We start from the raw sequence: 10,822 nt of genomic DNA on the forward strand, positions 1-10,822 counted from the left end.
GCTGACATACACACACACACACACACACACACACACACACACACACACACACACACACAACTCCTTGCCCACGAGAGCTGGAGTGCCGGCTCTCAGTGCAGCGATGCTGAAATTGTGATTGGCAAAAGAACGGAAGAGCGAAGATTGCAATGGAATTCCAACCCCAAACTGAAAACATTTAACCCTTAAGGTAATTTTTGCTAGGTACGATTGTCGTTCAACGATGATCGTTCATAGCTCAACGATGATCGTCGGGCGATTATCGGGAGCACTAATTCTTTGTCTTTAGCGACTCTAGTGGCAGTCGTTCGAAGCAAAACAGCCCCATTTAGAAACAAAGAACGAGTGCTCTAGACAATCGTTGGACGATCATCGTTGGGCCGTGGGCGATCGTCGTTGAGCGGTGCACGTATCTTTAAGCTTGTACGTACTTCTGTATTCAATTCGGGAGCCGCCAAGTGATCTTGTTGAGCTGAAGAAGCTCCCCGTCGACGTCAAAGGATTTCAAGGTTTCCGTAGTTCCAGAGAAGACCAAAGGAGCCGCTCCTCCTCCACGTCATGCCAGGCGATTTTATTCAGCTGAGGGAAACTTCCAGATCCTCCCGGATCAATTGCCGAAAAAAGGCTCTCGTTATGGCAAAATCGACGGTAATGGCAAATTTGACGAAAAATCGGTGTCCGCACCGACCAAGCCCGTTTTTCTGGGGCGCACGCGGACACGGTAATGGCACTGGCAAAAACAAACGTAAAATTCGGTGTCCGCACCGAACGACCTGTTTTTGATGGTCCCACGCGGACACGGTAATGGTAATGGTAATGGTAATGACGCGTATCCTATCGCTTTCCTCCGGCCTTGGGATCTTGAAGAGAAAAGCAAATTATAACAAAATTTCTTTGGTGACGAGCGGTTCCTTCTAATCCTTCGACGACTACGCAAGTCGTGGAGGGGCACTACCCCTCCAGCCTCGCCCCGGCGAAGTCCCCTTGCCTTGGCTTCGCCGGGTCTAAGGAACCCGCCCTGCTAGGGCTGGGGGATGCCTACCTTACATACTCAGTAGACATGTTATCCCCTACCTGTCGCTTCCTCGCGCCTGTTTCGCCGTTTCCAGATGTCGCCGTCCCCGCGTCGCCGCCGCTAAAGATCGCGGAGGGGTGCCCAGTCTTCTCGGTCGAAGTAGCTTCTGTTGTTGTCGTTGTTGTTGTCGTTCCCTAGACTGTCTGGCGGGATAGTTCCGTCTCCCTGAGGAAAGCCATGGCAGGACCGTGATTTTCCCACAAATCCCTTATAGAGTGTATACTGTGTTGTTAGCGTGATTAACTGTGTACAATGCAGTCTTCCATAATATGATGTACAGTATGGGGCGAAGTATCTCATCCTGGACAATTATCTGCGATGCGGTCATCCAGCCTCCTCTAGTAACTTAAAAGGTCTGGATGGTGGCCGCAGCCTTGCTTGCCCGGAGTTGCTCAATGGGGTTAAGATCCGGTGACGTGGGTGGCCAGGCCACGAGAAACTTTCCTTTGAAGCCTAATGTCTCTGGGTATGCAAAAGTTATTTTAGCTAAAAGGAACCTAGCATTATCTTAGTTTTTGTCTAGTGGAGAGAAGTAGATCTTCCATCCAACGAGATGAATGGTCTCCTAGGAGGCCTTCGGTCACTCGAAAGGGTCAAAATAGTTGATCAGAAACAATTCCAGTCCAGAACTTGACCTCACCAGCACAGGACTGCTGGCGTCTCGGTCGATAAGTAATTGGGGTCCCATGGGCCGCCCAAGCTTCCGCCCATCCATCTGGGCCATCCATTCTTGCTCGGCACTTATCAGTAACGAGAACAGTGCTCAAATCTTCGAGTCCCACGCAATTCGTTTCTCTTTACGACATGTGCTTAATGGAGGCCTAGAGATCGGGAAGCTTACCAGCTATTTCGGTCACTTGTGGAACTATAATTACAGACAGGAAGACGAAGTAAATATAACCTTCTCCCCCCTAACCCATATAGCCCCCTACACCCCAAAAAAAATCCTTTTCATGTATAGGAACGTCATCTTCCCATTCACGCTCCAGCTGCATCCCCGAAAACAGGTGACGCGGTTTGAAAACACGAGGTTGAAGCCCCCGAGATCGAGATAACCTCTTACAGGTGCCAGATAAGACCGCCACCTCGTACCGTTTTCTGCTCTATTTAGCGACGCCTGCGAATCCGGCCGACAACCGCTGCAACACCTGAAAGTCCTCTCCCACCTTTCCCCCCCTTTCTCCCCCGGGGGGAGAAAAAGCATTCACGTGTTCGCAAGCAAGGGGCATCGTGTCACACCAGCCTCACCTCATCCTTGGCTATTTCGGGGCGACGAGGCGAGGCAAGGCAGCGTGGTCGATGAGGACGAGGTCTTGCAACCCCCCCAGCCCCCCGACCCCAGTGCCTCCAACCCCCCCCTTCCCCCCCACCTGAGGGTTCAGCCCTCCCATCTCATCCAAGGGCTTATCTCCTCCTCCTCCTCCTCCTCATCATCATCATCACCTCCTTCCACCTCCTCCTCCTCCTCCTCATCATCATCATCATCATCACCTCCTTCCACCTCCTCCTCCAGATTATCATGATGATGATCATCATCATCTCCTCCTCACCGTTTCCTCCTCCTCCTCCTCCTGACACCCCTCCTCCACCTCCTCTTCCTCCTGTTCCTCTACCACCTCCTTCTCCTGCTCCTCCACTACTACCACCACCACCACTTCCTCCTCCTCCTCCTCCCCCCCTTGACTAAGGACTCACTACCCCCCTCCCCCTCCCCACCCAAGGGCAAAAGGTACCCCCTGTACCCAAACGCCCTTTCCCCCGTCCCTCCCTCTCTCTCCCTCCCTCCCACACCCACAAATTAACCCCTCAAGACCCGTGACATCTGTCTCCTATAGCCCGAGTTCTAACCCAGTAGCTAGCAAGAGTATAGTGACACGAGAGGATTGCGATCAAAATAGAAACCATTAGGAAAACCATGTAGGTAGTCTATCTCTCTCTCTCTCTCTCTTTTACTTTCATATGAATGTTTTTAAAAGAAATAACGAAGAAATGAGAATATTCACAGTATCATGAAATTTATCTTTAATATCTTATCAGTGTATGTGACCAAACTACCAAACCTAACCTAAATAAACTTGCCTAACCTAATTTAGCTTGATTTAGCCAGTCAACTATCAAATAATTCAACGTTGCATACGTACAGTATATGGAGTACAATTTGTCGTATCGATGTCTTATACTTACCCTGTGAATTGGTTACAAAAAGAGGATAGGGGGAGTCATATGAGACGTACAAAGAAAAGAAAAGAGAAGTAAAGCAAAAGGTAAAGGAGGCAAAGAGGAGAGCAGATGTGAAATGGGGTAGGAGTATGACAGAAAATTTTGAAAGTAATAAAAAGATGTTTTGGAAAGAAATTAAGAGAGGAAGAGGAGGCGAATCAAGTAGGGAAGAAAAGGTAAAAGATACAGATGGAGAGTTGATAATGGAAGAGATGGCAGTGAGGGGAAGATGGGCAGAATATTTTAGGGAGTTGCTGAATGTGAAGGAGGATAGGGAAGGAAAGATAGCTGCAGTGGGAAATACGAAGAAAATGAGAGTGATGAGTGAGGAGAATGGAGGAGAAATAAGGAAGGATGAGGTGAAGGCAGTTGTAAAGATGATGAAAGCAGGTAAGGCACCTGGTCTGGATGGATGTCATGCAGAATGTCTGAAAAAGGGAGGTTCAGTGATGGTGGACTGGTTGGTGAGATTATTTAATGTTTGCTGGAGAGAGGGTAGAGTACCGGAGGACTGGAGTAGTGCCTGTATAGTTCCTCTTTACAAGGGAAAAGGGGACAAGTGTGAATGTAGTAATTTCAGAGGGATTAGCCTGTTGAGTGTAGTAGGGAAGGCTTATGGGAGAATCTTAATTGAGAGGATTAGGAGAGGAACAGAAGGAGTAATTGGTGAGGAACAGTGTGGATTTAGGACGGGTAGAGGTTGTGTAGATCAGATCTTTGTGGTAAGACAGATATGTGAGAAAGCTATAGGAAAGGGGAAGGATGTTTTTTGGGCTTTTATGGATCTGGAAAAGGCTTATGATAGGGTAGACAGAAAGGAACTGTGGGAGGTTATGCAGATTTATGGGATAGGAGGAAAGCTTTTGGGAGCTGTCAAGAGTTTTTATGTGAGTAGTAGAGCATGTGTTAGGATTGGAAATGGAGAGAGTGAGTGGTTTGAAGTAAAGGTGGGACTTCGTCAAGGATGCGTTATGTCGCCCTGGCTGTTCAACTTATACATGGATGGGGTGGTGCGAGAGGTGAATGCTAGGGTAGTGAGTCAGGGATTGGAGATGGTTAAAGAAAATGGAGAAAAGTGGGAGGTGAGCCAGCTGTTGTTTGCGGACGACACTGCGCTTGTGGCAGGGTCAGAGGAGGGATTGAGGAAGCTGGTGGCAGAGTTTGGGAGAGTATGTGATAGAAGAAAGCTAAAGATAAATGTGGGTAAAAATAAGGTGATGAGATGTACAAGGGGTGAAAGTGGCAGTAGACTGGAAGTGAACATTAAGGGAGAGCGACTGGAGGAAGTGGATAGTTTTAGATACTTGGGTGCAAGTGTAGCAGGAAAAGGTGGAGTGAAGGTGGAGGTAGAATGTAGATTGAGAGAAGCGAGTAAATGCCTTGGTGGTTTAAAGAGTGTAATGAGAAATAGACATTTGGGAATGGATGCGAAGAGGAGACTGTATGAAGGAGTGATTGTGCCAACAGCACTGTATGGGGCAGAAACGTGGAACATAAGAGAAGAAGAGAGAAGGAGTTTGAATGTGTTTGAGATGAGGTGTCTGAGAAGTATGGTGGGGGTTACTAGGCTAGATAGAGTGAGAAATGAGGAGGTGAGTAGGAGAACAGGGGTGAAAAAGGATTTGGGAGAGAGGGTTGATGAAAGAATATTAGGATGGTTTGGACACATGGAAAGAATGAGTGAAGACTAGTAAAAGAGGTATGGAAGGCAGATGTGGAGGGAGTGAACATGAGGGGACGTCCTAGGATGAGGTGGATGGATGGGGTGAAGGGGGCTTTGGGGAAGAGGGGAATGTCTGTTGAGGAAGGAAGGGAGAGGACGGAAGACAGAAGTGAGTGGAGAATGGTTGTATATGGATGATGTTGTGACTGCATGAGGAGGAATGGGCGGGGGGTGGGGGGTGGGGTAGTATGTGTGAGTAAATTTTGACGCAGCCCGAAGGGATTTCTCCCCGTCCTCTCCTTGTATGCAAAGGGGGACGGAGAGGGGGGGTCGCCGATTAAATGAAGCGGCCTTGCTGTGGATGTACTGTGTCTTGCGACACTGCTTCTGACCCAGGGCGGTGGGCAGGGTGCAGGGATGACCCGTCATCCAGGAGGTGCTCAGATGAGAGGAAGGGTGGGAGGGGTGTGGAGTGTATTTAGGGATGAAATGGGTGGGAGTGTTTTTATGCCTTTCCCTTTTTGGCTACCTCCCTTGGAAGGGGGAAAAAAGCCTTGGTATATGTATGTATGTATGTATGTAAATCTAAATAATACTAGCAATACTACTACTAATAATAATAATAATAATATTAATGATAATAATAATAATAATAATAATAATAATAATATCAATGATAGTATCAATGATAATAATGATAATAATAATAATGATAATATTAACAATAACAATAATGATGATATTGATAATAATAATAATAATAACAATGATAACCAGGATGATAATGATAACAGACATAATAACAGTTGCCTTGATTGTCACTGGGTGCAAACTCGTGCTTATGGAAGATTGAGACATGACGGCCCTTTCTCTTCTTTCCCCCAAACTCGTTAATCTTCCCCCCAAAGGTTCCCGCCTGGTGGTGCATATCCATGACACGTTCTTGGAAGAATATTTTCTTTCCCTGTTGCATGTGCAGAGACTTTTTCTTCTGTGTGATTTACTGTTTTGAATGTGTGAAGGGTTAAGATACTTTTTTGACTACGTGTATAGTGATGTGACTCCTTTTCCACTGTGGTAAAGATATTTTTTTCATTTCGTTTTTGAAATAGAATGAGGGAGAGAGAGAGAGAGAGAGAGAGAGAGAGAGAGAGAGAGAGAGAGAGAGAGAGAGAGAGAGAGAGAGAGAGAGAGAGAGAGAGAGAGAGAGAGAGAGAGAGAGGGTGGGGTAGACAAAGTTGTAAATAAATGAAAAAAAAAAAAAAAATCGTCAGCTCTGATATTTTCGTATTTTTTTCTTCATTATCGTGATCGAGTTCAAAGCCCCCCGGCAACTCGCCAGCCATGTCCTTCATTGATCCCTTCCGTTTATTATTTCTTTTTTCCCGACACAATTTTCGTTCCACGGCAGTCGTTAGCGTCTCCACTTGGCTCTGACCCGTCTCTGGGCTGACGTGCGTGTCCGCAAACCGTCTTTGTAGCCAAGATCGGGTCCCCATACCCCCCCCATACCACCGTTCCCGTTCTGTCACTTTGCGAGGTGCCGCCGCATTCCCTGTGCCAAATCGACTCCGTCGAGAGAGTCAAGAGAAGGATTTATTAAAAGGGAAATGGATGAGGTGCAGACGAGGGAGTATGTGGAGTAGTGAAGATGTTTTGTGGACTGGTACGTGTGTGTGTGTGTGTGTGTGTGTGTGTGTGTGTGTGTGTGTGTGTGTGTGTGTGTGTGTGTGTGTGTGTGTGTGTGTGTATTCAGAATATCCTACTGACAGCAAACAAGTCACCCCTTTCTCTTCTTTCCTCTAATGTGGACAGCTCTGGCATATCTAGTCCTTTCTCGATGGTTGGGAGCCATTTTGGTCACTACGTTTTTTACATTATATTTTATATCTCACTTTATGTGTTTATTTATTTATATGGGAACCGCACCAATGTATTCCAGTCTGTGGTTAACAAGATTTTTTCTTTATAATGTTTTTTCTTCATTATTTTTTGTTCACTTTCCTCATTTAGTTTCCTAATTATGCCTTTTCCTTTATTTAGTGATGACCTCTTTGTTTACAACCACTTCCAATAGTCTACGTTTAAGCACTAAAATAAGTTTGCCACATATGTCGCCAGTCATGTGTCCTGTCTAGCTCTTGTAGCAATCTTTAACCTTCATCTTTTATTCGTTTCATGATTCTGACCTCATCTCCAAATAGATTAATGTGACTATTTCTTCCATCCATGTTATCGTTTATGTACACTGAGACCGTTACGGGTGCCAGTGCTGAGCCCTGAGGGACCCTCCTAATCACTGCTCTCTATTTAGATATCCTATAAATCACAACTGTCTTCATTAGTAATAATAAACAGCGGTTCTTTTCGTATACCTCATGCATACAGATCCTAGGCCATTGTTTAAGGAGGGCAGTAACGACTTGTATTGTTATTTGGGAGTTGCAAGCCTTCTGCTTTTGTGTCCTCTTCTTGGGCTTGAGCTTTCTCACATTCTCTTTAATTCGTTGGTTTTCCTATAGCATCTCTAGACGAAATACTACTTACTCACCTCTCTCGCTCTCTCTCTCTCTCTCTCTCTCTCTCTCACACACACACACACACACACACACACACACACACACACACACCCTACAGAATCCTTTGGATGTAGGTCTGCCATTCAGTGGCTGTGTTGTCAACCTCAGTGGCGGACAATGACACCCGATTGTACAGGATGTACTCAATTTACTCCCCGAGACTACCCCAGTTCTAAACAGGCTGGCTTCTACAGACTCCCTCAGTGGTGGTACCACTTCACACCAACCCGAAGTAGCAGGAGTGCCTGCGGGGAGTTATTATTGACTTTTTGTACTCTGTGTGGAGCAATGGGTTGCGTTCTTGCCTCTGACGTGGGAAGGACCGGGTTCAGTCCCCCATTATTTGCATGGCAATTGTTCAAATCCCCTCTTCAGAGGTTTTCTGACTCTTCTCTGTAATGGCTGACACCAGAGGTCCAGTAGACCAGTCACATTTCAAAGTTAGTAACAAGTCAGTATTCTTGGGTTGATTACATTAGTTTCAGAACCCTTTCATTCACAACTACACCTATTCCAACGCGCTCAGAATTTCACATCTACCTCTCACCGTACAATCTTACCAAGCTGAGTTAACCCACACTTATGAGGCACAAAAACTGTATCTTCCCACAAGGGGTAGGCTAGTGGTTCAGTAGTGGACTATGAAGACTGAATTCGTTCATCGTTGTGAAGTAACAACAAACTTGTGACAAACAACCCAAACTTGTGTTTATCACCAATCGTACCAAGACGTGATAGAAAGGAGGAACTTCATCTTGTTCTAGATTGATGAGATTGACGAATCCATCCTTGGGGTCCTCGATACACAATTTGCACCTCAGCTCACGACAGCAAATTACTCTTTCATTCTAAAGTATTTTGAGATTTATATTTTCCTGGGAGAGAGGAGTCACGTGTAACGTTCATGGGATCACTTGGGTCGCATCTTGCACCCGTGACGTCACATTTGTATGTACCGCCCGTGACGTCAAATTTGGGTCATATGTAACGCCCGTGACGTCACATTTGGGTCATATGTAACGCCCTTGACGTCACACTTGGGTTACGTGTTACATCTATGTTGTTAATGGCCGCTTGGGCGACATCCCATGGAGAAAATCCAGAGGCAATAACCAACACTTCTATCCGGATCATTACTCGTATCTAATGGCGTATTAATTGAAGAAAAAATTAATAAAGATATAAATAGATAAACAGATAGACAAATAAACAAATAAGATACATTTTGTTCAATTCTTTTGACTGAGGCTGCTGCCAACATATGAACGACTGAACAAACACGGCCTAAAACATAACCTCCTTTAGGTAATTAGTGCACCTTTCAGCAAAAGTGATTAGGACGACGTGATCGTTATCAGAAAGTGTACATTAGAGTTTTCTCTCTCCCAAGAGTACAAGACTAGTTGAATTTGCAAAATTGTCCCTCAGGAGAACAAGCAAGCTTGAGTTTTATGGTCAACTGACAATATATCGTCATTGTACTGACAGTACCTCCCTTCTTCATATCATCAGCATCATCACTGTATACATCTTAATAACGCATGGGTAATTTTAGTGTTGTTTTAACTCCCAAGGTCAGTTGTAATTATTATTATCATTATTGTTATTATCAATATTTGTATGCTCGAGTTACATACAAGTACACGAAATTTTGCGTTTAACCCATTTCCCCTATGATAATACAATTGGTAAATATACGAACGCGGAAAAGTATTTGCACAACACTGAATGGGTCCCAGTGAACAGATATACATTTTTATCAACCACAATACACTTTAATTCTAAGCCATCAACATCGAGGGTGACACGGGGAGGCCAACATGCAGAAATTGAAACGTGGTACGGCCAAAGACTCGAACCTGGGTTAGCACGTGACAAGTGTGTTAGTAAGTATACGAACGCAGGAAAGTAAAATGTATATCTGTTCACTGGGACCCATTCGGTGTTGTACAAATACTTTCCCGCGTTCGTATACTTACCAATTGTACTATCATAGTGGGGTTGAACACAAAATTTCGTGTACTTTATATATATATATACGTATATATATATATATATATATGTGTGTGTGTGTGTGTGTGTGTGTGTGTGTGTGTGTGTGTGTGTGTGTGTGTGTGTGTGTGTGTGTGTGTGTGTGTGTGTGTGTGTGTGTGTGTGTGTGTGTGTGTGTGTGTGTGTGTGTGTGTGTAGCCAGGTAGGATATTTTCTTGTAGGCAGACGAGGTTAAAAGCTATTGAAGATTCATTTTTTATTATCTTCTTGCGTATAGTCTCTATACGACGAACATTTGACTTATCATTTTCTGTAAGTTTGCTCCTCAGCAAACTTACAGAAAATGATAAGTCAAATCTTCATCGTATAGAGACTACACGCAAGAAGATAATCAAAAATGAATCTTCAATGGCTTTTAACCTCGTCTGCCTACAAGAACACACACACACAAACACACACACACATATATATATATATATATATATATATATATGTGTGTGTGTGTGTGTGTGTGTGTGTGTGTGTGTGTGTGTGTGTGTGTGTGTGTGTGTGTGTGTGTGTGTGTGTGTGTGTGTGTGTGTGTGTGTGTGTGTGTGTGTGTGTGTGTGTGTCTAAACATGTACACCATTCAAAAACGGACACACAATCGACACGACAAAAACTTAAAATCTTTATGGTGAGCACGTCTTACATGGAGTTGCAGGGACAAACGAACAGCAACAGACCTATCGGTCCTTACATGGCTGTTTCTGTACCTACTCTATCTTCATTATTATTATAATTATTATTCTTAATCTATTTACAAGTAAATAATTCTAGTCGGGGATTTTTAGCTAAATGAATGTCGAGACGTATTTTGAATACCTCTACAATGGAACAATCGATGACGTTGGATGGTAGACCATTCCATATATCAGCAACGTGATTGAAGAAAAAGCACTTTGAAACGTCTATTTGAAACTATTTTCCTACAATCTTGCATCCATTACTCCTAGTTGCATTGGAGATGTCAACCTTACAATATTTTTCCACATCCATATTTTCAATTCCTTTGACAATTCTGAAGACCTCAATTAGATCTCCTGTCATTTCCCGTTTCGAGAGATTAAACAACTTTAGTTCACTTAAGCGCTCTTCGTACGGTTTGTTCCGCAACCTAGGGATGAGCCTTGTTACTCTACGCTACACTCTTTCTAACTCCTCTATATCCTTCTTGTAATATGGAGACCAGTACTTTACACAGTATTCTAGGTTAAGTCTTACTAGGGCACTGTAAAGACTATGAATATTTTC

This window comes from Oratosquilla oratoria, chromosome 33, assembly GCF_046742065.1.
Source record: "Oratosquilla oratoria isolate Oo_2021 chromosome 33, ASM4674206v1, whole genome shotgun sequence".
Lineage (NCBI taxonomy): Eukaryota > Metazoa > Arthropoda > Malacostraca > Stomatopoda > Squillidae > Oratosquilla > Oratosquilla oratoria.